Genomic DNA, 25,165 nt, shown 5'->3' on the forward strand with positions numbered 1-25,165 from the left:
TGGCTAAAAGGCCCGGGGGTGCGATTTTGGCCATTTTTGACCCGTTTTTGGCTAAAAGGGCCGGGGGTGCGATTTTGGCCATTGTTGACCCGTTTTTGGCTAAAAGGCCGGGGGTGTGATTTTGGCCATTTTGACCCGTTTTCGGCTTAAAGGGCCGGGGGTGCGATTTTGGTCATTTTTGACCCGTTTTAGGCTAAAAGGGCCGGGGGTGCGATTTTGGCCATTTTTGACCCGTTTTGGGCTAAAAGGGCCGGGGGTGCGATTTTGGTCATTTTTGACCCGTTTTGGGCTAAAAGGGACGGGAGTGCGATTTTTGTCATTTTTGACCAGTTTTGGTCTAAAAGGGCCGGGGGTGCGATTTTGGCCATTTTTGACCTGTTTTGGGCTAAAAGGGCCGGGAGTGCGATTTTGGTCATTTTTGACCCGTTTTGATCTAAAATGGCCGGGAGTGCGATTTTGGTCATTTTTGACTAGTTTTGGGCTAAAAGGGCCGGGGGTGCGATTTTGGTCATTTTTGACCCGTTTTGGGCTAAAAGGGCCGGGAGTGCGATTTTGGTCATTTTTGACCCGTTTTGGGCTAAAAGGGCCAGGGGTGCGATTTTGGCCATTTTTGACCTGTTTTGGGCTAAAAGGGCCGGGAGTGCGATTTTGGTCATTTTTGACCCGTTTTGGGCTAAAAGGGCCGGGAGTGCGATTTTGGTCATTTTTGACTAGTTTTGGGCTAAAAGGGCCGGGGGTGCGATTTTGGTCATTTTTGACCCGTTTTGGGCTAAAAGGGCCAGGGGTGCGATTTTGGCCATTTTTGACCCGTTTTCGGCTAAAAGGGCCGGGGGTGCGATTTTGGTCATTTTTGACCAGTTTTGGTCTAAAAGGGCCGAGGGTGCGATTTTGGCCATTTTTGACCCGTTTTGGGCTAAAAGGGCCAGGAGTGCGATTTTGGTCATTTTTGACTAGTTTTGGGCTAAAAGGGCCGGGAGTGCGATTTTGGCCATTCTTGAGCCGTTTTGGGCTAAAAGGGCCGGGGGTGCGATTTTGGCCATTTTTGACCCGTTTTGGGCTAAAAGGGTCGGGGGTGCGATGTTGGCCATTTTTGACCCGTTTTTGGCTAAAAGGGCCGGGGGTGCGATTTTGGCCATTTTTGACCCGTTTTTGGCTAAAAGGCCCGGGGGTGCGATTTTGGCCATTTTTGACCCGTTTTTGGCTAAAAGGGCCGGGGGTGCGATTTTGGTCATTTTTGACCCGTTTTGGGCTAAAAGGGCCGGGAGTGCGATTTTTGTCATTTTTGACCCGTTTTGGGCTAAAAGGGCCGGGAGTGCGATTTTGGTCATTTTTGACCAGTTTTGGGCTAAAAGGGCCGGGGAGTGCGATTTTGGCCATTTTTGAGCCGTTTTGGGCTAAAAGGGCCGGGAGTGCGATTTTGGCCATTTTTGACCTGTTTTGGGCTAAAAAGGCCGGGAGTGCGATTTTGGTCATTTTTGACCCGTTTTGGGCTAAAAGGGCCGGGAGTGCGATTTTGGTCATTTTTGAATAGTTTTGGGCTAAAAGGGCCGGGGTGCGATTTTGGTCATTTTTGACCCGTTTTGGGCTAAAAGGGCCGGGAGTGCGATTTTGGTCATTTTTGACCCGTTTTGGGCTAAAAGGGCCGGGAGTGTGATTTTGGTCATTTTTGACTAGTTTTGGGCTAAAAGGGCCGGGAGTGCGATTTTGGCCATTTTTGAGCCGTTTTGGGCTAAAAGGGCCAGGGGTCCGATTTTGGCCATTTTTGACCCGTTTTGGGCTAAAAGGGCCGGGGGTGCGATTTTGGCCATTTTTGACCCGTTTTGGGCTAAAAGGGCCGGGGGTGCGATTTTGGACTTTTTTGACCCGTTTTGGGCTAAAAGGGCCGGGGGTGCGATTTTGGCCATTTTTGACCCGTTTTGGGCTAAAAGGGCCGGGGGTGCGATTTTGGCCATTTTTGACCCGTTTTGGGCTAAAAGGGCCGGGGGTGCGATTTTGGCCATTTTTGACCCGTTTTTGGCTAAAAGGGCCGGGGGGTGCGATTTTGGTCATTTTTGACCCGTTTTGGGCTAAAAGGGCCGGGGGTGCGATTTTGGTCATTTTTGACCTGTTTTCGGATAAAAGAGCCGGGGGTGCGATTTTGGTCATGTTTGACCTGTTTTCGGCTAAAAGGGCCAGGGGTGTGATTTTGGTCATTTTTGACCAGTTTTGGGCTAAAAGGGCCGGGGCTGCGATTTTGGCCATTCTTGACCCGTTTTGGGCTAAAAGGGCCGGGGGTGCGATTTTGGCCATTTTTGACCTGTTTTGGGCTAAAAGGGCCGGGGGTGCAATTTTGGACATTTTTGACCCATTTTGGGGTAAAAGGGCCGGGGGTGCGATTTTGGTCATTTTTGTCCCGTTTTCGGCTAAAAGGTCCGGGGGTGCGATTGTGGTCATTTTTGTCCCGTTTTCGGCTAAAAGGTCCGGGGGTGCGATTTTGGTCAATTTTGACCCGTTTTGGGCTAAAAGGGCCGGGGGTGCGATTTTGGTCATTTTTGACCCGTTTTCGGCTAAAAGGGCCGGGGGGTGCGATTTTGATCATTTTTGACCCGTTTTGGGCTAAAAGGGCCAGGGGTGCGATTTTGGCCATTTTTGACCCGTTTTTGGCTAAAAGGGCCGGGGGTGCGATTTTGGTCATTTTTGACCCCTTTTTGGCTAAAAGGGCCGGGGGTGCGATTTTGGTCATTTTTGACCCGTTTTGGGCTAAAAGGGCCAGGGGTGCGATTTTGGCCATTTTTGACCCGTTTTCGGCTAAAAGGGCCGGGGGGTGCGATTTTGGTCATTTTTGACCAGTTTTGGTCTAAAAGGGCCGGGGGTGCGATTTTGGCCATTTTTGACCCGTTTTGGGCTAAAAGGGCCAGGAGTGCGATTTTGGTCATTTTTGACTAGTTTTGGGCTAAAAGGGCCGGGAGTGCGATTTTGGCCATTCTTGAGCCGTTTTGGGCTAAAAGGGCCGGGGGTGCGATTTTGGCCATTTTTGACCCTTTTTGGGCTAAAAGGGTCGGGGGGTGCGATTTTGGCCATTTTTGACCCGTTTTTGGCTAAAAGGCCCGGGGGTGCGATTTTGGCCATTTTTGACCCGTTTTTGGCTAAAAGGGCCGGGGGTGCGATTTTGGCCATTGTTGACCCGTTTTTGGCTAAAAGGCCTGGGGGTGCGATTTTGGCCATTTTTGACCCGTTTTCGGCTTAAAGGGCCGGGGGTGCGATTTTGGTCATTTTTGACCCGTTTTAGGCTAAAAGGGCCGGGGGTGCGATTTTGGCCATTTTTGACCCGTTTTGGGCTAAAAGGGCCGGGGGTGCGATTTTGGTCATTTTTGACCCGTTTTGGGCTAAAAGGGCCGGGAGTGCGATTTTTGTCATTTTTGACCAGTTTTGGTCTAAAAGGGCCGGGGGTGCGATTTTGGCCATTTTTGACCTGTTTTGGGCTAAAAGGGCCGGGAGTGCGATTTTGGTCATTTTTGACCCGTTTTGGGCTAAAAGGGCCGGGAGTGCGATTTTGGTCATTTTTGACTAGTTTTGGGCTAAAAGGGCCGGGGGTGCGATTTTGGTCATTTTTGACCCGTTTTGGGCTAAAAGGGCCGGGAGTGTGATTTTGGTCATTTTTGACCCGTTTTGGGCTAAAAGGGCCAGGGGTGCGATTTTGGCCATTTTTGACCCGTTTTCGGCTAAAAGGGCCGGGGGTGCGATTTTGGTCATTTTTGACCAGTTTTGGTCTAAAAGGGCCGGGGGTGCGATTTTGGCCATTTTTGACCCGTTTTGGGCTAAAAGGGCCAGGAGTGCGATTTTGGTCATTTTTGACTAGTTTTGGGCTAAAAGGGCCGGGAGTGCGATTTTGGCCATTCTTGAGCCGTTTTGGGCTAAAAGGGCCGGGGGTGCGATTTTGGCCATTTTTGACCCGTTTTGGGCTAAAAGGGTCGGGGGTGCGATTTTGGCCATTTTTGACCCGTTTTTGGCTAAAAGGCCCGGGGGTGCGATTTTGGCCATTTTTGACCCGTTTTTGGCTAAAAGGGCCGGGGGTGCGATTTTGGCCATTTTTGACCCGTTTTTGGCTAAAAGGCCCGGGGGTGCGATTTTGGCCATTTTTGACCCGTTTTCGGCTAAAAGGGCCGGGGGTGCGATTTTGGTCATTTTTGACCCGTTTTAGGCTAAAAGGGCCGGGGGTGCGATTTTGGCCATTTTTGACCCGTTTTGGGCTAAAAGGGCCGGGGGTGCGATTTTGGTCATTTTTGACCCGTTTTGGGCTAAAAGGGCCGGGAGTGCGATTTTTGTCATTTTTGACCCGTTTTGGGCTAAAAGGGCCGGGAGTGCGATTTTGGTCATTTTTGACCAGTTTTGGGCTAAAAGGGCCGGGAGTGCGATTTTGGCCATTTTTGAGCCGTTTTGGGCTAAAAGGGCCGGGAGTGCGATTTTGGCCATTTTTGACCTGTTTTGGGCTAAAAGGGTCGGGAGTGCGATTTTGGTCATTTTTGACCCGTTTTGGGCTAAAAGGGCCGGGAGTGCGATTTTGGTCATTTTTGACTAGTTTTGGGCTAAAAGGGCCGGGGGTGCGATTTTGGTCATTTTTGGCCCGTTTTGGGCTAAAAGGGCCGGGAGTGCGATTTTGGTCATTTTTGACACGTTTTGGGCTAAAAGGGCCGGGAGTGTGATTTTGGTCATTTTTGACTAGTTTTGGGCTAAAAGGGCCGGGAGTGCGATTTTGGCCATTTTTGAGCCGTTTTGGGCTAAAAGGGCCAGGGGTCCGATTTTGGCCATTTTTGACCCGTTTTGGGCTAAAAGGGTCGGGGGTGCGATTTTGGCCATTTTTGACCCGTTTTTGGCTAAAAGGGCCGGGGGGTGCGATTTTGGTCATTTTTGACACGTTTTCGGCTAAAAGGGCCGGGGGTTGCGATTTTGGCCATTTTTGACCCGTTTTGGGCTAAAAGGGTCGGGGGTGCGATTTTGGCCATTTTTGACCAGTTTTTGGCTAAAAGGGCCGGGGGTGCGATTTTGGTCATTTTTGACCCGTTTTCGGCTAAAAGAGCCGGGGGTGCGATTTTGGCCATTTTTGACCCATTTTTGGCTAAAAGGGCCGGGGGTGCGATTTTGGCCATTTTTGACCCGTTTTTGGCTAAAAGGCCCGGGGGTGCGATTTTGGCCATTTTTGATCCGTTTTCGGCTAAAAGGGCCGGGGGTGCGATTTTGGTCATTTTTGACCCGTTTTGGGCTAAAAGGGCCGGGGGTGCGATTTTGGCCATTTTTGACCCGTTTTGGGCTAAAAGGGCCGGGGGTGCGATTTTGGACTTTTTTGACCCGTTTTGGGCTAAAAGGGCCGGGGGTGCGATTTTGGCCATGTTTGACCCGTTTTGGGCTAAAAGGGCCGGGGGTGCGATTTTGGCCATTTTTGACCCGTTTTGGGCTAAAAGGGCCGGGGGTGCGATTTTGGCCATTTTTGACCCGTTTTTGGCTAAAAGGGCCGGGGGGTGCGATTTTGGTCATTTTTGACCTATTTTAGGCTAAAAGGGCCGGGGGTGCGATTTTGGCCATTTTTGACCTGTTTTTGGCTAAAAGGGCCGGGGGTGCGATTTTGGTCATTTTTGACCCATTTTCGGCTAAAAGGGCCGGGGGTGCGATATTGGTCATTTTGGACCCATTTTCGGCTAAAAGGACCGGGGGTGCGATTTTGGTCATTTTTGACCCATTTTTGGCTAAAAGGGCCGAGGGTGCGATTTTGGTCATTTTTGACCCGTTTTGGGCTAAAAGGGCCGGGGGTGCGATTTTGGCCATTTTTGACCCGTTTTTGGCTAAAAGGGCCAGGGGTGCGATTTTGGCCATTTTTGACCCGTTTTTGGCTAAAAGGGACAGGGGTGCAATTTTGGCTATTTTTGACCCGTTTTCGGCTAAAAGGGCCGGGGGTGCGATTTTGGCCATTTTTGACTCGTTTTCGGCTAAAAGGGCCGGGGGTGCGATTTTGGCCATTTTTGACCCGTTTTCGGCTAAAAGGGCCGGGGGTGCGATTTTGGTCATTTTTGACCCGTTTTGGGCTAAAAGGGCCGGGGGTGCGATTTTGGTCATTTTTGACCTGTTTTCGGATAAAAGAGCCGGGGGTGCGATTTTGGTCATTTTTGACCTGTTTTCGGCTAAAAGGGCCGGGGGTGCGATTTTGGTCATTTTTGACCAGTTTTGGGCTAAAAGGGCCGGGGCTGCGATTTTGGCCATTTTTGACCCGTTTTGGGCTAAAAGGGCCGGGGGTGCGATTTTGGCCATTTTTGACCTGTTCTGTTTTGGGCTAAAAGGGCCGGGGGTGCAATTTTGGACATTTTTGACCCATTTTGGGGTAAAAGGGCCGGGGGTGCGATTTTGGTCATTTTTGTCCCGTTTTCGGCTAAAAGGTCCGGGGGTGCGATTGTGGTCATTTTTGACCCGTTTTGGGCTAAAAGGGCCGGGGGTGCGATTTTGGTCAATTTTGACCCGTTTTGGGCTAAAAGGGCAGGGGGTGCGATTTTGGTCATTTTTGACTCGTTTTGGGCTAAAAGGGCCGGGGGTGCGATTTTGATCATTTTTGACCCGTTTTGGGCTAAAAGGGCCAGGGGTGCGATTTTGGCCATTTTTGACCCGTTTTTGGCTAAAAGGGCCGGGGGTGCGATTTTGGTCATTTTTGACCCCTTTTTGACTAAAAGGGCCGGGGGTGCGATTTTGGTCATTTTTGACCCGTTTTGGGCTAAAAGGGCCAGGGGTGCGATTTTGGCCATTTTTGACCCGTTTTCGGCTAAAAGGGCCGGGGGTGCGATTTTGGTCATTTTTGACCAGTTTTGGTCTAAAAGGACCGGGGGTGCGATTTTGGCCATTTTTGACCCGTTTTGGGCTAAAAGGGCCAGGAGTGCGATTTTGGTCATTTTTGACTAGTTTTGGGCTAAAAGGGCCGGGAGTGTGATTTTGGTCATTTTTGACTAGTTTTGGGCTAAAAGGGCCGGGAGTGCGATTTTGGCCATTTTTGAGCCGTTTTGGGCTAAAAGGGCCAGGGGTCCGATTTTGGCATTTTTGACCCGTTTTGGGCTAAAAGGGTCGGGGGTGCGATTTTGGCCATTTTTGACCCGTTTTTGGCTAAAAGGGCCGGGGGGTGCGATTTTGGTCATTTTTGACACGTTTTCGGCTAAAAGGGCCGGGGTTGCGATTTTGGCCATTTTTGACCCGTTTTGGGCTAAAAGGGTCGGGGGTGCGATTTTGGCCATTTTTGACCAGTTTTTGGCTAAAAGGGCCGGGGGTGCGATTTTGGTCATTTTTGACCCGTTTTCGGCTAAAAGAGCCGGGGGTGCGATTTTGGCCATTTTTGACCCATTTTTGGCTAAAAGGGCCGGGGGTGCGATTTTGGCCATTTTTGACCCGTTTTTGGCTAAAAGGCCCGGGGGTGCGATTTTGGCCATTTTTGATCCGTTTTCGGCTAAAAGGGCCGGGGGTGCGATTTTGGTCATTTTTGACCCGTTTTGGGCTAAAAGGGCCGGGGGTGCGATTTTGGCCATTTTTGACCCGTTTTGGGCTAAAAGGGCCGGGGGTGCGATTTTGGACTTTTTTGACCCGTTTTGGGCTAAAAGGGCCGGGGGTGCGATTTTGGCCATGTTTGACCCGTTTTGGGCTAAAAGGGCCGGGGGTGCGATTTTGGCCATTTTTGACCCGTTTTGGGCTAAAAGGGCCGGGGGTGCGATTTTGGCCATTTTTGACCCGTTTTTGGCTAAAAGGGCCGGGGGGTGCGATTTTGGTCATTTTTGACCTATTTTAGGCTAAAAGGGCCGGGGTGCGATTTTGGCCATTTTTGACCTGTTTTTGGCTAAAAGGGCCGGGGGTGCGATTTTGGTCATTTTTGACCCATTTTCGGCTAAAAGGGCCGGGGGTGCGATATTGGTCATTTTGGACCCATTTTCGGCTAAAAGGACCGGGGGTGCGATTTTGGTCATTTTTGACCCATTTTTGGCTAAAAGGGCCGAGGGTGCGATTTTGGTCATTTTTGACCCGTTTTGGGCTAAAAGGGCCGGGGGTGCGATTTTGGCCATTTTTGACCCGTTTTTGGCTAAAAGGGCCAGGGGTGCGATTTTGGCCATTTTTGACCCGTTTTTGGCTAAAAGGGACAGGGGTGCAATTTTGGCTATTTTTGACCCGTTTTCGGCTAAAAGGGCCGGGGGTGCGATTTTGGCCATTTTTGACTCGTTTTCGGCTAAAAGGGCCGGGGGTGCGATTTTGGCCATTTTTGACCCGTTTTCGGCTAAAAGGGCCGGGGGTGCGATTTTGGTCATTTTTGACCCGTTTTGGGCTAAAAGGGCCGGGGGTGCGATTTTGGTCATTTTGACCTGTTTTCGGATAAAAGAGCCGGGGGTGCGATTTTGGTCATTTTTGACCTGTTTTCGGCTAAAAGGGCCGGGGTGCGATTTTGGTCATTTTTGACCAGTTTTGGGCTAAAAGGGCCGGGGCTGCGATTTTGGCCATTTTTGACCCGTTTTGGGCTAAAAGGGCCGGGGGTGCGATTTTGGCCATTTTTGACCTGTTTTGGGCTAAAAGGGCCGGGGGTGCAATTTTGGACATTTTTGACCCATTTTGGGGTAAAAGGGCCGGGGGTGCGATTTTGGTCATTTTTGTCCCGTTTTCGGCTAAAAGGTCCGGGGGTGCGATTGTGGTCATTTTTGACCCGTTTTGGGCTAAAAGGGCCGGGGGTGCGATTTTGGTCAATTTTGACCCGTTTTGGGCTAAAAGGGCAGGGGGTGCGATTTTGGTCATTTTTGACTCGTTTTGGGCTAAAAGGGCCGGGGGTGCGATTTTGATCATTTTTGACCCGTTTTGGGCTAAAAGGGCCAGGGGTGCGATTTTGGCCATTTTTGACCCGTTTTTGGCTAAAAGGGCCGGGGGTGCGATTTTGGTCATTTTTGACCCCTTTTTGACTAAAAGGGCCGGGGGTGCGATTTTGGTCATTTTTGACCCGTTTTGGGCTAAAAGGGCCAGGGGTGCGATTTTGGCCATTTTTGACCCGTTTTCGGCTAAAAGGGCGGGGGTGCGATTTTGGGTCATTTTTGACCAGTTTTGGTCTAAAAGGACCGGGGGTGCGATTTTGGCCATTTTTGACCCGTTTTGGGCTAAAAGGGCCAGGAGTGCGATTTTGGTCATTTTTGACTAGTTTTGGGCTAAAAGGGCCGGGAGTGCGATTTTGGCCATTCTTTAGCCGTTTTGGGCTAAAAGGGCCGGGGGTGCGATTTTGGCCATTTTTGACCCGTTTTGGGCTAAAAGGGTCGGGGGTGCGATTTTGGCCATTTTTGACCCGTTTTTGGCTAAAAGGCCCGGGGGTGCGATTTTGGCCATTTTTGACCCGTTTTTGGCTAAAAGGGCCGGGGGTGCGATTTTGGCCATTTTTGACCCGTTTTTGGCTAAAAGGCCCGGGGGTGCGATTTTGGCCATTTTTGACCCGTTTTCGGCTTAAAGGGCCGGGGGTGCGACTTTGGTCATTTTTGACCCGTTTTAGGCTAAAAGGGCCGGGGGTGCGATTTTGGCCATTTTTGACCCGTTTTGGGCTAAAAGGGCCGGGGGTGCGATTTTGGTCATTTTTGACCCGTTTTGGGCTAAAAGGGCCGGGAGTGCGATTTTTGTCATTTTTGCCCCGTTTTGGGCTAAAAGGGCCGGGAGTGCGATTTTGGTCATTTTTGACCAGTTTTGGGCTAAAAGGGCCGGGAGTGCGATTTTGGCCATTTTTGATCCGTTTTGGGCTAAAAGGGCCGGGAGTGCGATTTTGGCCATTTTTGACCCGTTTTGGGCTAAAAGGGCCGGGAGTGCGATTTTGGTCATTTTTGACCCGTTTTGGGCTAAAAGGGCCGGGAGTGCGATTTTGGTCATTTTTGACTAGTTTTGGGCTAAAAGGGCCGGGGGTGCGATTTTGGTCATTTTTGACCCGTTTTCGGCTAAAAGAGCCGGGGGTGCGATTTTGGCCATTTTTGACCCGTTTTTGGCTAAAAGGGCCGGGGGTGCGATTTTGGCCATTTTTGACCCGTTTTGGGCTAAAAGGGCCGGGGGTGCGATTTTGGTCATTTTTGACCCGTTTTGGGCTAAAAGGGCCGGGAGTGCGATTTTGGTCATTTTTGACCCGTTTTGGGCTAAAAGGGCCGGGGGTGCGATTTTGGCCATTTTTGACCCGTTTTGGGCTAAAAGGGCCGGGGGTGCGATTTTGGCCTTTTTTGACCCGTTTTGGGCTAAAAGGGCCGGGGGTGCGATTTTGCTAATTTTTGACCCGTTTTGGGCTAAAAGGGCCGGGGTTCGATTTTTGTCAATTTTGACCCATTTTGGGCTAAAAGGACCGGGGGTGCGATTTTGGTAATTTTTGACCCGTTTTGGGCTAAAAGGGCCGGGGGTGCGATTTTGGCCATTTTTGACCCGTTTTGGGCTAAAAGGGCCGGGGGTGCGATTTTGGCCATTTTTGACCGTTTTTGGCTAAAGGGCCGGGGGGTGCGATTTTGGTAATTTTTGACCCATTTTAGGCTAAAAGGGCCGGGGGTGCGATTTTGGCCATTTTTGACCTGTTTTTGGCTAAAAGGGCCGGGGGTGCGATTTTGGTCATTTTTGACCCATTTTCGGCTAAAAGGGCCGGGGGTGCGTTTTTGCTCATTTTTGACCCATTTTCGGCTCAAAGGGCCGGGGTGCGATTTTGGTCATTTTGGACCCATTTTCGGCTAAAAGGGCCGGGGGTGCGATTTTTGTCATTTTTGACCCATTTTGGGCTAAAAGGGCCGGGGGTGCGATATTGGTCATTTTGGACCCATTTTCGGCTAAAAGGACCGGGGGTGCGATTTTGGTCATTTTTGACCCATTTTTGGCTAAAAGGGCCGAGGGTGCGATTTTGGTAATTTTTGACCCGTTTTGGGCTGAAAGGGCCGGGGGTGCGATTTTGGCCATTTTTGACCCGTTTTCGGCTAAAAGGGCCGGGGGTGCGATTTTGGCAATTTTTAACCCGTTTTTGGCTAAAAGGGCCGGGGGTGCGATTTTGGCCACTTTTGACCCGTTTTTGGCTAAAAGGGCCGGGGGTGCGATTTTGGCCATTTTTGACCCGTTTTCGGCTAAAAGGGCCGGGGGTGCAATTTTGGCCATTTTTGACCCGTTTTTGGCTAAAAGGGCCAGGGGTGCGATTTTGGCCATTTTTGACCCGTTTTTGGCTAAAAGGGACAGGGGTGCGATTTTGGCTATTTTTTGACCCGTTTTCGGCTAAAAGGGCCGGGGGTGCGATTTTGGCCATTTTTGACCCGTTTTCGGCTAAAAGGGCCGGGGGTGCGATTTTGGTCATTTTTGACCCGTTTTGGGCTAAAAGGTCCGGGGGTGCGATTTTGGTCATTTTTTGACCCGTTTTGGGCTAAAAGGGCCGGGGGTGCGATTTTGGTCATTTTTGACCTGTTTTCGGATAAAAGAGCCGGGGGTGCGATTTTGGTCATTTTTGACCCGTTTTCGGCTAAAAGGGTCGGGGGTGCGATTTTGGTCATTTTTGACCCGTTTTCGGCTAAAAGGGGCGGGGGTGCGATTTTGGTCATTTTTTACCTGTTTTCGGCTAAAAGGGCCGGGGGTGCGATTTTGGTCATTTTGACCAGTTTTGGGCTAAAAGGGCCGGGGCTGCGATTTGGCCATTTTTGACCCGTTTTGGGCTAAAAGGGCCGGGGGTGCGATTTTGGCCATTTTGACCTGTTTTGGGCTAAAAGGGCCGGGGGTGCAATTTTGGACATTTTTGACCCATTTTGGGGTAAAAGGGCCGGGGGTGCGATTTTGGTCATTTTTGTCCCGTTTTCGGCTAAAAGGGCCGGGGGTGCGATTGTGGTCATTTTTGACCCGTTTTGGGCTAAAAGGGCCGGGGGTGCGATTTTGGTCATTTTTGACCCGTTTTGGGCTAAAAGGGCCGGGGGTGCGATTTTGGCCATTTTTGACCCGTTTTGGGCTAAAAGGGCCGGGGGTGCGATTTTGGTCATTTTTGACCCGTTTTGGGCTAAAAGGGCCGGGGTGCGATTTTGGTCAATTTTGACCCGTTTTGGGCTAAAAGGGCCGGGGGTGCGATTTTGGCCATTTTTGACCCGTTTTGGGCTAAAAGGGCCGGGGGTGCGATTTTGGTCATTTTTGACACGTTTTGGGCTAAAAGGGCCGGGAGTGCGATTTTTGTCATTTTTGACCCGTTTTGGGCTAAAAGGGCCGGGAGTGCGATTTTGGTCATTTTTGACCAGTTTTGGGCTAAAAGGGCCGGGAGTGCGATTTTGGCCATTTTTGAGCCGTTTTGGGCTAAAAGGGCCGGGAGTGCGATTTTGGCCATTTTTGACCCGTTTTGGGCTAAAAGGGCCGGGAGTGCGATTTTGGTCATTTTTGACCCGTTTTGGGCTAAAAGGGCCGGGAGTGCGATTTTGGTCATTTTTGACTAGTTTTGGGCTAAAAGGGCCGGGAGTGCGATTTTGGCCATTTTTGAGCCGTTTTGGGCTAAAAGGGCCAGGGGTGCGATTTTGGCCATTTTTGACCCGTTTTGGCTAAAAGGGCCGGGGGGTGCGATTTTGGTCATTTTTGACCCGTTTTCGGCTAAAAGGGCCGGGGGGTGCGATTTTGGCCATTTTTGACCTTTTTGGCTAAAAGGGCCGGGGGTGCGATTTTGGCCATTTTTGACCCGTTTTTGGCTAAAAGGCCCGGGGGTGCGATTTTGGCCATTTTTGACCCGTTTTCGGCTAAAAGGGCCGGGGGTGCGATTTTGGTCATTTTTGACCCGTTTTGGGCTAAAAGGGCCGGGGGTGCGATTTTGGTCATTTTTGACCCGTTTTGGGCTAAAAGGGCCGGGAGTGCGATTTTTGTCATTTTTGACCCGTTTTGGGCTAAAAGGGCCGGGAGTGCGATTTTGGTCATTTTTGACCAGTTTTGGGCTAAAAGGGCCGGGAGTGCGATTTTGGCCATTTTTGAGCAGTTTTGGGCTAAAAGGGCCGGGAGTGCGATTTTGGCCATTTTTGACCCGTTTTGGGCTAAAAGGGCCGGGAGTGCGATTTTGGTCATTTTTGACCCGTTTTGGGCTAAAAGGGCCGGGAGTGCGATTTTGGTCATTTTTGACTAGTTTTGAGCTAAAAGGGCCGGGAGTGCGATTTTGGCCATTTTTGAGCCGTTTTGGGATAAAAGGGCCAGGGGTGCGATTTTGGCCATTTTTGACCCGTTTTGGGCTAAAAGGGTCGGGGGTGCGATTTTGGCCATATTTGACCCGTTTTTGGCTAAAAGGGCCGGGGGGTGCGATTTTGGCCATTTTTGAGCCGTTTTGGGCTAAAAGGGCCAGGGGTGCGATTTTGGCCATTTTTGACCCGTTTTGGGCTAAAAGGGTCGGGGGTGCGATTTTGGCCATATTTGACCCGTTTTTGGCTAAAAGGGCCGGGAGTGCGATTTTGGTCATTTTTGACCCGTTTTGGGCTAAAAGGGCCGGGAGTGCGATTTTGGCCATTTTTGACCCGTTTTCTGCTAAAAGGGCCGGGGGTGCGATTTTGGCCATTTTTGACCCGTTTTCGGCTAAAAGGGCCGGGGGTGCGATTTTGGTCATTTTTGACCCGTTTTGGGCTAAAAGGGCCGGGGGTGCGATTTTGGTCATTTTTGACCTGTTTTCGGATAAAAGAGCCGGGGGTGCGATTTTGGTCATTTTTGACCCGTTTTCGGCTAAAAGGGTCGGGGGTGCGATTTTGGTCATTTTTGACCCGTTTTCGGCTAAAAGGGGCGGGGGTGCGATTTTGGTCATTTTTTACCTGTTTTCGGCTAAAAGGGCCGGGGGTGCGATTTTGGTCATTTTTGACCAGTTTTGGGCTAAAAGGGCCGGGGCTGCGATTTTGGCCATTTTTGACCCGTTTTGGGCTAAAAGGGCCGGGGGTGCGATTTTGGCCATTTTTGACCCGTTTTGGGCTAAAAGGGCCGGGGGTGCGATTTTGGCCATTTTTGACCTGTTTTGGGCTAAAAGGGCCGGGGGTGCAATTTTGGACATTTTTGACCCATTTTGGGGGTAAAAGGGCCGGGGGTGCGATTTTGGTCATTTTTGTCCCGTTTTCGGCTAAAAGGGCCGGGGGTGCGATTGTGGTCATTTTTGACCCGTTTTGGGCTAAAAGGGCCGGGGGTGCGATTTTGGTCATTTTTGACCCGTTTTGGGCTAAAAGGGCCGGGGGTGCGATTTTGGCCATTTTTGACCCGTTTTGGGCTAAAAGGGCCGGAGGTGCGATTTTGGTCATTTTTGACCCGTTTTGGGCTAAAAGGGCCGGGGGTGCGATTTTGGTCAATTTTGACCCGTTTTGGGCTAAAAGGGCCGGGGGTGCGATTTTGGCCATTTTTGACCCGTTTTGGGCTAAAAGGGCCGGGGGTGCGATTTTGGTCATTTTTGACACGTTTTGGGCTAAAAGGGCCGGGAGTGCGATTTTTGTCATTTTTGACCCGTTTTGGGCTAAAAGGGCCGGGAGTGCGATTTTGGTCATTTTTGACCAGTTTTGGGCTAAAAGGGCCGGGAGTGCGATTTTGGCCATTTTTGAGCCGTTTTGGGCTAAAAGGGCCGGGAGTGCGATTTTGGCCATTTTTGACCCGTTTTGGGCTAAAAGGGCCGGGAGTGCGATTTTGGTCATTTTTGACCCGTTTTGGGCTAAAAGGGCCGGGAGTGCGATTTTGGTCATTTTTGACTAGTTTTGGGCTAAAAGGGCCGGGAGTGCGATTTTGGCCATTTTTGAGCCGTTTTGGGCTAAAAGGGCCAGGGGTGCGATTTTGGCCATTTTTGACCCGTTTTTGGCTAAATGGGCCGGGGGTGCGATTTTGGTCATTTTTGACCCGTTTTGGGCTAAAAGGGCCGGGAGTGCGATTTTGGTCATTTTTGACCCGTTTTGGGCTAAAAGGGCCGGGGTGCGATTTTGGTCATTTTTGACCAGTTTTGGGCTAAAAGGGCCGGGGGGTGCGATTTTGGTCATTTTTGACCCCTTTTTGGCTAAAAGGGCCGGGGGTGCGATTTTGGTCATTTTTGACCCGTTTTGGGATAAAAGGGCCAGGGGTGCGATTTTGGCCATTTTTGACCCGTTTTCGGCTAAAAGGGCCGGGGGTGCGATTTTGGTCATTTTTGACCAGTTTTGGTCTAAAAGGGCCGGGGGTGCGATTTTGGCCATTTTTGACCCGTTTTGGGCTAAAAGGGCCGGGAGTGCGATTTTGGTCATTTTTGACTAGTTTTGGGCTAAAAGGGCCGGGAGTGCGATTTTGGCCATTCTTGAGCCGTTTTGGGCTAAAAGGGCCGGGGGTGCGATTTTGGCCATTTTTGACCTGTTTTGGGCTAAAAGGGTCGGGGGTGCGATTTTGGCCATTTTTGACCCGTTTTTGGCTAAAAGGCCCGGGGGTGCGATTTTGGCCATTTTTGACCCGTTTTTGGCTAAAAGGGCCGGGGGTGCGATTTTGGCCATTTTTGACCCGTTTTTGGCTAAAAGGCCCGGGGGTGCGATTTTGGCCATTTTTGACCCGTTTTCGGCTAAAAGGGCCGGGGGTGCGATTTTGGTCATTTTTGACCCGTTTTGGGCTAAAAGGGCCGGATGTGCGATTTTGGCCATTTTTGACCCGTTTTGGGCTAAAAGGGCCGGGGGTGCGATTTTGGTCATTTTTGACACGTTTTGGGCTAAAAGGGCCGGGAGTGCGATTTTTGTCATTTTTGACCCGTTTTGGGCTAAAAGGGCCGGGAGTGCGATTTTGGTCATTTTTGACCAGTTTTGGGCTAAAAGGGCCGGGAGTGCGATTTTGGCCATTTTTGAGCCGTTTTGGGCTAAAAGGGCCGGGAGTGCGATTTTGGTCATTTTTGACCCGTTTTGGGCTAAAAGGGCCGGGAGTGCGATTTTGGCCATTTTTGACCCGTTTTCTGCTAAAAGGGCCGGGGGTGCGATTTTGGCCATTTTTGACCCGTTTTCGGCTAAAAGGGCCGGGGGTGCGATTTTGGTCATTTTTGACCCGTTTTGGGCTAAAAGGGCCGGGGGTGCGATTTTGGTCATTTTTGACCTGTTTTCGGATAAAAGAGCCGGGGGTGCGATTTTGGTCATTTTTGACCCGTTTTCGGCTAAAAGGGTCGGGGGTGCGATTTTGGTCATTTTTGACCCGTTTTCGGCTAAAAGGGGCGGGGGTGCGATTTTGGTCATTTTTTACCTGTTTTCGGCTAAAAGGGCCGGGGGTGCGATTTTGGTCATTTTTGACCAGTTTTGGGCTAAAAGGGCCGGGGCTGCGATTTTGGCCATTTTTGACCCGTTTTGGGCTAAAAGGGCCGGGGGTGCGATTTTGGCCATTTTTGACCCGTTTTGGGCTAAAAGGGCCGGGGGTGCGATTTTGGCCATTTTTGACCTGTTTTGGGCTAAAAGGGCCGGGGGTGCAATTTTGGACATTTTTGACCCATTTTGGGGTAAAAGGGCCGGGGGTGCGATTTTGGTCATTTTTGTCCCGTTTTCGGCTAAAAGGGCCGGGGGTGCGATTGTGGTCATTTTTGACCCGTTTTGGGCTAAAAGGGCCGGGGGTGCGATTTTGGTCATTTTTGACCCGTTTTGGGCTAAAAGGGCCGGGGGTGCGATTTTGGCCATTTTTGACCCGTTTTGGGCTAAAAGGGCCGGAGGTGCGATTTTGGTCATTTTTGACCCGTTTTGGGCTAAAAGGGCCGGGGGTGCGATTTTGGTCAATTTTGACCCGTTTTGGGCTAAAAGGGCCGGGGGTGCGATTTTGGCCATTTTTGACCCGTTTTGGGCTAAAAGGGCCGGGGGTGCGATTTTGGTCATTTTTGACACGTTTTGGGCTAAAAGGGCCGGGAGTGCGATTTTTGTCATTTTTGACCCGTTTTGGGCTAAAAGGGCCGGGAGTGCGATTTTGGTCATTTTTGACCAGTTTTGGGCTAAAAGGGCCGGGAGTGCGATTTTGGCCATTTTTGAGCCGTTTTGGGCTAAAAGGGCCGGGAGTGCGATTTTGGCCATTTTTGACCCGTTTTGGGCTAAAAGGGCCGGGAGTGCGATTTTGGTCATTTTTGACCCGTTTTGGGCTAAAAGGGCCGGGAGTGCGATTTTGGTCATTTTTGACTAGTTTTGGGCTAAAAGGGCCGGGAGTGCGATTTTGGCCATTTTTGAGCCGTTTTGGGCTAAAAGGGCCAGGGGTGCGATTTTGGCCATTTTTGACCCGTTTTTGGCTAAATGGGCCGGGGGTGCGATTTTGGTCATTTTTGACCCGTTTTGGGCTAAAAGGGCCGGGAGTGCGATTTTGGTCATTTTTGACCCGTTTTGGGCTAAAAGGGCCGGGGTGCGATTTTGGTCATTTTTGACCAGTTTTGGGCTAAAAGGGCCGGGGGTGCGATTTTGGTCATTTTTGACCCCTTTTTGACTAAAAGGGCCGGGGGTGCGATTTTGGTCATTTTTGACCCGTTTTGGGATAAAAGGGCCAGGGGTGCGATTTTGGCCATTTTTGACCCGTTTTCGGCTAAAAGGGCCGGGGGTGCGATTTTGGTCATTTTTGACCAGTTTTGGTCTAAAAGGGCCGGGGGTGCGATTTTGGCCATTTTTGACCCGTTTTGGGCTAAAAGGGCCGGGAGTGCGATTTTGGTCATTTTTGACTAGTTTTGGGCTAAAAGGGCCGGGAGTGCGATTTTGGCCATTCTTGAGCCGTTTTGGGCTAAAAGGGCCGGGGGTGCGATTTTGGCCATTTTTGACCTGTTTTGGGCTAAAAGGGTCGGGGGTGCGATTTTGGCCATTTTTGACCCGTTTTTGGCTAAAAGGCCCGGGGGTGCGATTTTGGCCATTTTTGACCCGTTTTTGGCTAAAAGGGCCGGGGGTGCGATTTTGGCCATTTTTGACCCGTTTTTGGCTAAAAGGCCCGGGGGTGCGATTTTGGCCATTTTTGACCCGTTTTCGGCTAAAAGGGCCGGGGGTGCGATTTTGGTCATTTTTGACCCGTTTTGGGCTAAAAGGGCCGGATGTGCGATTTTGGCCATTTTTGACCCGTTTTGGGCTAAAAGGGCCGGGGGTGCGATTTTGGTCATTTTTGACACGTTTTGGGCTAAAAGGGCCGGGAGTGCGATTTTTGTCATTTTTGACCCGTTTTGGGCTAAAAGGGCCGGGAGTGCGATTTTGGTCATTTTTGACCAGTTTTGGGCTAAAAGGGCCGGGAGTGCGATTTTGGCCATTTTTGAGCCGTTTTGGGCTAAAAGGGCCGGGAGTGCGATTTTGGCCATTTTTGACCCGTTTTGGGCTAAAAGGGCCGGGAGTGCGATTTTGGTCATTTTTGACCCGTTTTGGGCTAAAAGGGCCGGGAGTGCGATTTTGGTCATTTTTGACTAGTTTTGAGCTAAAAGGGCCGGGAGTGCGATTTTGGCCATTTTTGAGCCGTTTTGGGCTAAAAGGGCCAGGGGTGCGATTTTGGCCATTTTTGACCCGTTTTGGGCTAAAAGGGTCGGGGGTGCGATTTTGGCCATATTTGACCCGTTTTTGGCTAAAAGGCCCGGGGGTGCGATTTTGGCCATTTTTGACCCGTTTTTGGCTAAAAGGCCCGGGGGTGCGATTTTGGCCATTTTTGACCCGTTTTCGGCTAAAAGGGCCGGGGGTGCGATTTTGGTCATTTTTGACCCGTTTTGGGCTAAAAGGGCCGGGGGTGCGATTTTGGCCATTTTTGACCCGTTTTGGGCTAAAAGGGCCGGGGGTGCGATTTTGGTCATTTTTGACCCGTTTTGGGCTAAAAGGGCCGGGAGTGCGATTTTGGTCATTTTTGACCCGTTTTGGGCTAAAAGGGCCGGGAGTGCGATTTTGGTCATGTTTGACCCGTTTTGGGCTAAAAGGGCCGGGAGTGCGATTTTGGTCATGTTTGACCCGTTTTGGGCTAAAAGGGCCGGGGGTGCGATTTTGGTCATTTTTGACCAGTTTTGGGCTAAAAGGGCCGGGAGTGCGATTTTGGTCATTTTTGAGCCGTTTTGGGCTAAAAGGGCCGGGGGTGCGATTTTGGCCATTTTTGACCCGTTTTTGGCTAAAAGGGCCGGGGGTGCGATTTTGGCCATTTTTGACCCGTTTTCGGCTAAAAGGGCCGGGGGTGCGATTTTGGCCATTTTTGACCCGTTTTCGGCTAAAAGGGCCGGGGGTGCGATTTTGGTCATTTTTGACACATTTTGGGCTAAAAGGGCCGGGGGTGCAAATTTGGTCATTTTTGACCCATTTTGGGCTAAAAGGGCAGGGGGATCGATTTTGGTCATATTTTACCCATTTTGGGCTAAAAGGGCCGGGGGTGCGATTTTGGTAATTTTTGACCCATTTTCGGCTAAAAGGTCCGGGAGAGCGATTTTGGTCATTTTGGACCCATTTTGGGCTAAAAAGGGCCGGGGGTGCGATTTTGATCATTTTTGATCCATTTTTGGCTAAAAGGGCCGGGGGTGCTATTTTGGTCATTTTGGACCTATTTTGGGCTAAAAGGGCCGGCGGTGCGATTTTGGTCATTTTGGACCCATTTTTGGGCTAAAAGGGCCGGGGGTGCAATTTTGGTCATTTTTGACCCATTTTCGGCTGAAAGGGCCGGGGTGCGATTTTGGTCATTTTTGACCCGTTTTGGGATAAAAGGGCCAGGGGTGCGATTTTGGCCATTTTTGACCCGTTTTCGGCTAAAAGGGCCGGGGGTGCGATTTTGGTCATTTTTGACCAGTTTTGGTCTAAAAGGGCCGGGGGTGCGATTTTGGCCATTTTTGACCCGTTTTGGGCTAAAAGGGCCGGGAGTGCGATTTTGGTCATTTTTGACTAGTTTTGGGCTAAAAGTGCCGGGAGTGCGATTTTGGCCATTCTTGAGCCGTTTTGGGCTAAAAGGGCCGGGGGTGCGATTTTGGCCATTTTTGACCTGTTTTGGGCTACAAGGGTCGGGGGTGCGATTTTGGCCATTTTTGACCCGTTTTTGGCTAAAAGGCCCGGGGGTGCGATTTTGGCCATTTTTGACCCGTTTTTGGCTAAAAGGGCCGGGGGTGCGATTTTGGCCATTTTTGACCCGTTTTTGGCTAAAAGGCCCGGGGGTGCGATTTTGGCCATTTTTGACCCGTTTTCGGCTAAAAGGGCCGGGGGTGCGATTTTGGTCATTTTTGACCCGTTTTGGGCTAAAAGGGCCGGATGTGCGATTTTGGCCATTTTTGACCCGTTTTGGGCTAAAAGGGCCGGGGGTGCGATTTTGGTCATTTTTGACACGTTTTGGGCTAAAAGGGCCGGGAGTGCGATTTTTGTCATTTTTGACCCGTTTTGGGCTAAAAGGGCCGGGAGTGCGATTTTGGTCATTTTTGACCAGTTTTGGGCTAAAAGGGCCGGGAGTGCGATTTTGGCCATTTTTGAGCCGTTTTGGGCTAAAAGGGCCGGGGGTGCGATTTTGGCCATTTTTGACCCGTTTTGGGCTAAAAGGGCCGGGAGTGCGATTTTGGTCATTTTTGACCCGTTTTGGGCTAAAAGGGCCGGGAGTGCGATTTTGGTCATTTTTGACTAGTTTTGAGCTAAAAGGGCCGGGAGTGCGATTTTGGCCATTTTTGAGCCGTTTTGGGCTAAAAGGGCCAGGGGTGCGATTTTGGCCATTTTTGACTCGTTTTGGGCTAAAAGGGTCGGGGGTGCGATTTTGGCCATATTTGACCCGTTTTTGGCTAAAAGGGCCGGGGGGTGCGAATTTGGTCATTTTTGACCCGTTTTCGGCTAAAAGGGCCGGGGGGTGCGATTTTGGCCATTTTTGACCCGTTTTTGGCTAAAAGGGCCGGGGGTGCGATTTTGGCCATTTTTGACCCGTTTTTGGCTAAAAGGCCCGGGGGTGCGATTTTGGCCATTTTTGACCCGTTTTCGGCTAAAAGGGCCGGGGGTGCGATTTTGGTCATTTTTGACCCGTTTTGGGCTAAAAGGGCCGGGGGTGCGATTTTGGCCATTTTTGACCCGTTTTGGGCTAAAAGGGCCGGGGGTGCGATTTTGGTCATTTTTGACCCGTTTTGGGCTAAAAGGGCCGGGAGTGCGATTTTGGTCATTTTTGACCCGTTTTGGGCTAAAAGGGCCGGGAGTGCGATTTTGGTCATGTTTGACCCGTTTTGGGCTAAAAGGGCCGGGAGTGCGATTTTGGTCATGTTTGACCCGTTTTGGGCTAAAAGGGCCGGGGGTGCGATTTTGGTCATTTTTGACCAGTTTTGGGCTAAAAGGGCCGGGAGTGCGATTTTGGTCATTTTTGAGCCGTTTTGGGCTAAAAGGGCCGGGGGTGCGATTTTGGCCATTTTTGACCCGTTTTTGGCTAAAAGGGCCGGGGGTGCGATTTTGGCCATTTTTGACCCGTTTTCGGCTAAAAGGGCCGTGGGTGCGATTTTGGCCATTTTTGACCCGTTTTCGGCTAAAAGGGCCGGGGGTGCGATTTTGGTCATTTTTGACACATTTTGGGCTAAAAGGGCCGGGGGTGCAAATTTGGTCATTTTTGACCCATTTTGGGCTAAAAGGGCAGGGGGATCGATTTTGGTCATATTTTACCCATTTTGGGCTAAAAGGGCCGGGGGTGCGATTTTGGTAATTTTTGACCCATTTTCGGCTAAAAGGTCCGGGAGAGCGATTTTGGTCATTTTGGACCCATTTTGGGCTAAAAAGGGCCGGGGGTGCGATTTTGATCATTTTTGATCCATTTTTGGCTAAAAGGGCCGGGGGTGCTATTTTGGTCATTTTGGACCTATTTTGGGCTAAAAGGGCCGGCGGTGCGATTTTGGTCATTTTGGACCCATTTTTGGGCTAAAAGGGCCGGGGGTGCAATTTTGGTCATTTTTGACCCATTTTCGGCTGAAAGGGCCGGGGTGCGATTTTGGTCATTTTGGACCCATTTTAAGCTAAAAGGGCCGGGGGTGCGATTTTAATCATTTTTGACCCATTTTGGGCTAAAAGGGCCGGCGGTGCGATTTTGGTCATTTTGGAGCCATTTTGGGCTAAAAGGGCCGGGGGTGCGATTTTAATCATTTTTGACCCATTTTCAGCTAAAAGGGCCGGCGGTGCGATTTTGGTCATTTTTGACCCATTTTGGGCTAAAAGGGCCGGGGGTGCGATTTTGGTCATTTTGGACCCATTTTGGGCTAAAAGGGCTGGGGGTGCGATTTTGGTCATTTTTTACCCATTTTGGGCTAAAAGGGTCGGGGGTGCGATTTTGGTCATATTTTACCCATTTTGGGCTAAAAGGGCCGGGGTGCGATTCTGGTCATTTTGGACCCATTTTGGGCTAAAAGCCGGGGGTGCGATTTTGGTCATTTTTGACCCATTTTGGGCTAAAAGGGCCGGGGGTGCGATTTTGGTCATATTGGACCCATTTTGGGCTAAAAGGGATGGGGGTGCGATTTTGGTCATTTTGGACCCATTTTTGGGCTAAAAGGGCCGGGGGTGCGATTTTGGTCATTTTGGACCCATTTTAAGCTAAAAGGGCCGGGGGTGCGATTTTGGTCATTTTGGAGCCATTTTGGGCTAAAAGGGCCGGGGGTGCGATTTTAATCATTTTTGACCCATTTTCAGCTAAAAGGGCCGGCGGTGCGATTTTGGTCATTTTTGACCCATTTTGGGCTAAAAGGGCCGGGGGTGCGATTTTGGTCATTTTGGACCCATTTTCGGCTAAAAGGGCTGGGGGTGCGATTTTGGTAATTTTTTACCCATTTTGGGCTAAAAGGGTCGGGGGTGCGATTTTGGTCATATTTTACCCATTTTGAGCTAAAAGGGCCGGGGTGCGATTCTGGTCATTTTGGACCCATTTTGGGCTAAAAGGGCCGGGGGTGCGATTTTGTTCATTTTGGACCCATTTTGGGCTAAAAGGGCTGGGGGTGCGATTTTGGTCATTTTTTACCCATTTTGGGCTAAAAGGGCTGGGGGTGCGATTTTGGTCATATTTTACCCATTTTGGGCTAAAAGGGCCGGGGTGCGATTCTGGTAATTTTGGACCCATTTTGGGCTAAAAGCCGGGGGTGCGATTTTGGTCATTTTTGACCCATTTTGGGCTAAAAGGGCCGGGGGTGCGATTTTGGTCATATTGGACCCATTTTGGGCTAAAAGGGATGGGGGTGCGATTTTGGTCATTTTGGACCGATTTCAGGTTAAAAAGGCCGGCATTGCGGTTTTGGTAATTTTGGACCCATTTCAGGCTAAAAGGGCCAACAGTGCGATTTTTGTAATTTTGGACCCATTTCTGGCTAAAAGGGCTGGCAGTACTCCATTTTTTTTTTTTTTTTTTTTTTTTTGACGTTGAATTCCTCTTAAAGCTCATATCAGATCTGAAAGGCCTTGTATGCACTGGAGGGGGGACCCCACACCGTTTTTTTCCTTGATTTTTGAATAGCTGATTTATTGAATTCCACACTTAATATTATTAAATAATTACATACCATTGCATACATTTGAAGCGTTAAAATGATGGAATAAAGCAAACTGATGTGCATTTGCTAATTATGCTGCTGTGTACAATGTACATTTTCATTAGGTGAGACCATTGGTGGGATTCAAACCCATGGCTTGACCCTTTGAGGGTAGCAGGGCATACCACTATGCTATGGAGCTGAGCACAATCAGCCAGAAAATACTATTACTAATGTTTGATTCTTTTCATTGTATACAATAATGTTTTGCATTTGAGACATTAATATTATGGTACCAACGATGCTCATGTGCCATTGGTGGGATGAGCCGAACGCCCCCGGTTTGGTTCTCACCAGAACTTGCGAAGCATGTGTGCGAACATCGTCAGTCTATGAGACACGAACATGAGAAATCAAAAGTGCTCATTTTAACCGGTTCAATACCGGGCATTTTCACCCCCTTCCTTCCCAGACCAATTTTTAGTTTTCAGCGCTGTAGCACTTTAAACGACAATTGCGTGGTCGTGCGACGTTGTACCCAAACAAAATTGTCGTCCTTTTTTCCCCACAAATAGAGCTTTCTTTTGGTGGTATTTGATCACCTCTGCGGTTTTTATTTTTTGCGCTATAAACAAAAGAAGAGCGACAATTTTGAAAAAAAACACAATATTACTTTTTGCTATAATAAATATGCCAATTTTAAAAAAAACAAACAATTTTTTTCCTCAGTTTCGGCCGATACGTATTCTTCTACATATTTTTGGTAAAAAAAAAATCGCAATAAGCGTATATTGATTGTTTTGCGCAAAAGTTATAGCGTCTATAAAATACGGGATAGATTTATGGCATTTAAAAAAATATATATTTATTTATTTTTTTACTAGTAATAGCGGCGATCGCAATTTTTTTCGTGACTGCGACATTATGGCGGACACATCGGACACTTTTGACACATTTTTGGGACCATTCACATTTATACAGCGATCAGTGCTGTAAAATTGCATTGATTACTGTGTAAATGTGACAGGCAGTGAAGGGGTTAACCACTAGGGGGCGGGGAGGGGTTAAATGTGTTTCCTAGGGAATGCTTCTAACTGTAGGGGGCGGGGACGTACAAGGGGAGGAGACCGATCAGTGTTCCTCTGTACTGGGAACACAGATCGCTCTCCTCTGAACTGACAGGACGTGGATCTGTGTGTTTACACACACAGATCCACGGTCCGGCCCGGTTAACGGGCAATCGCGGGTGCCCAGCGGACATTGCGGCCGCCAGGCACACGCACCGGGTCCCAAGCAACGCGGCGGGCGCGCGTGCCCCCTAGGTGGCCGGGAACACGAGGCCGTCATATGACGTCCACCCAGGATGGGAGATCCCGTCTGTGGACGTTATTTGACTATAGGCCGGTGCTGAAGTGGTTAAAGGCTTATATGCAAGTTATTGCCATAAAAAGTGTATGATGACCCGGTTCCTGCCCCAGGGGACATGTATCAATAAAAAAAAAAATTTGAAAAACTGCAGTTTTTTCAGGAGCAGGGAAACAATAAAAATGAAATATTCCTTTTACTATCATGCCTGGGGGTGTCCTTAGTATGCCTGTAAAGTAGCACATCTTTCTCGTGTTTAGAACAGTACCAAAGCAAAATGACATTTCTAAAGGAAAAAAATTTCATTTAAAACTGCTTACAGCTGTAATGTATTGTCGGATCCTGGCAATATAGATAAAAAAAATAATTTAAAACAGTCCCCCCAAAATTCATACCAGGCCCTTCAGATCTGGTATGGATATTAAGGGGAACCCCGCATCAAAATAAATT

Source organism: Aquarana catesbeiana, linkage group LG10, assembly GCF_042186555.1.
Source record: "Aquarana catesbeiana isolate 2022-GZ linkage group LG10, ASM4218655v1, whole genome shotgun sequence".
Taxonomy (NCBI): Eukaryota; Metazoa; Chordata; class Amphibia; order Anura; family Ranidae; genus Aquarana; species Aquarana catesbeiana.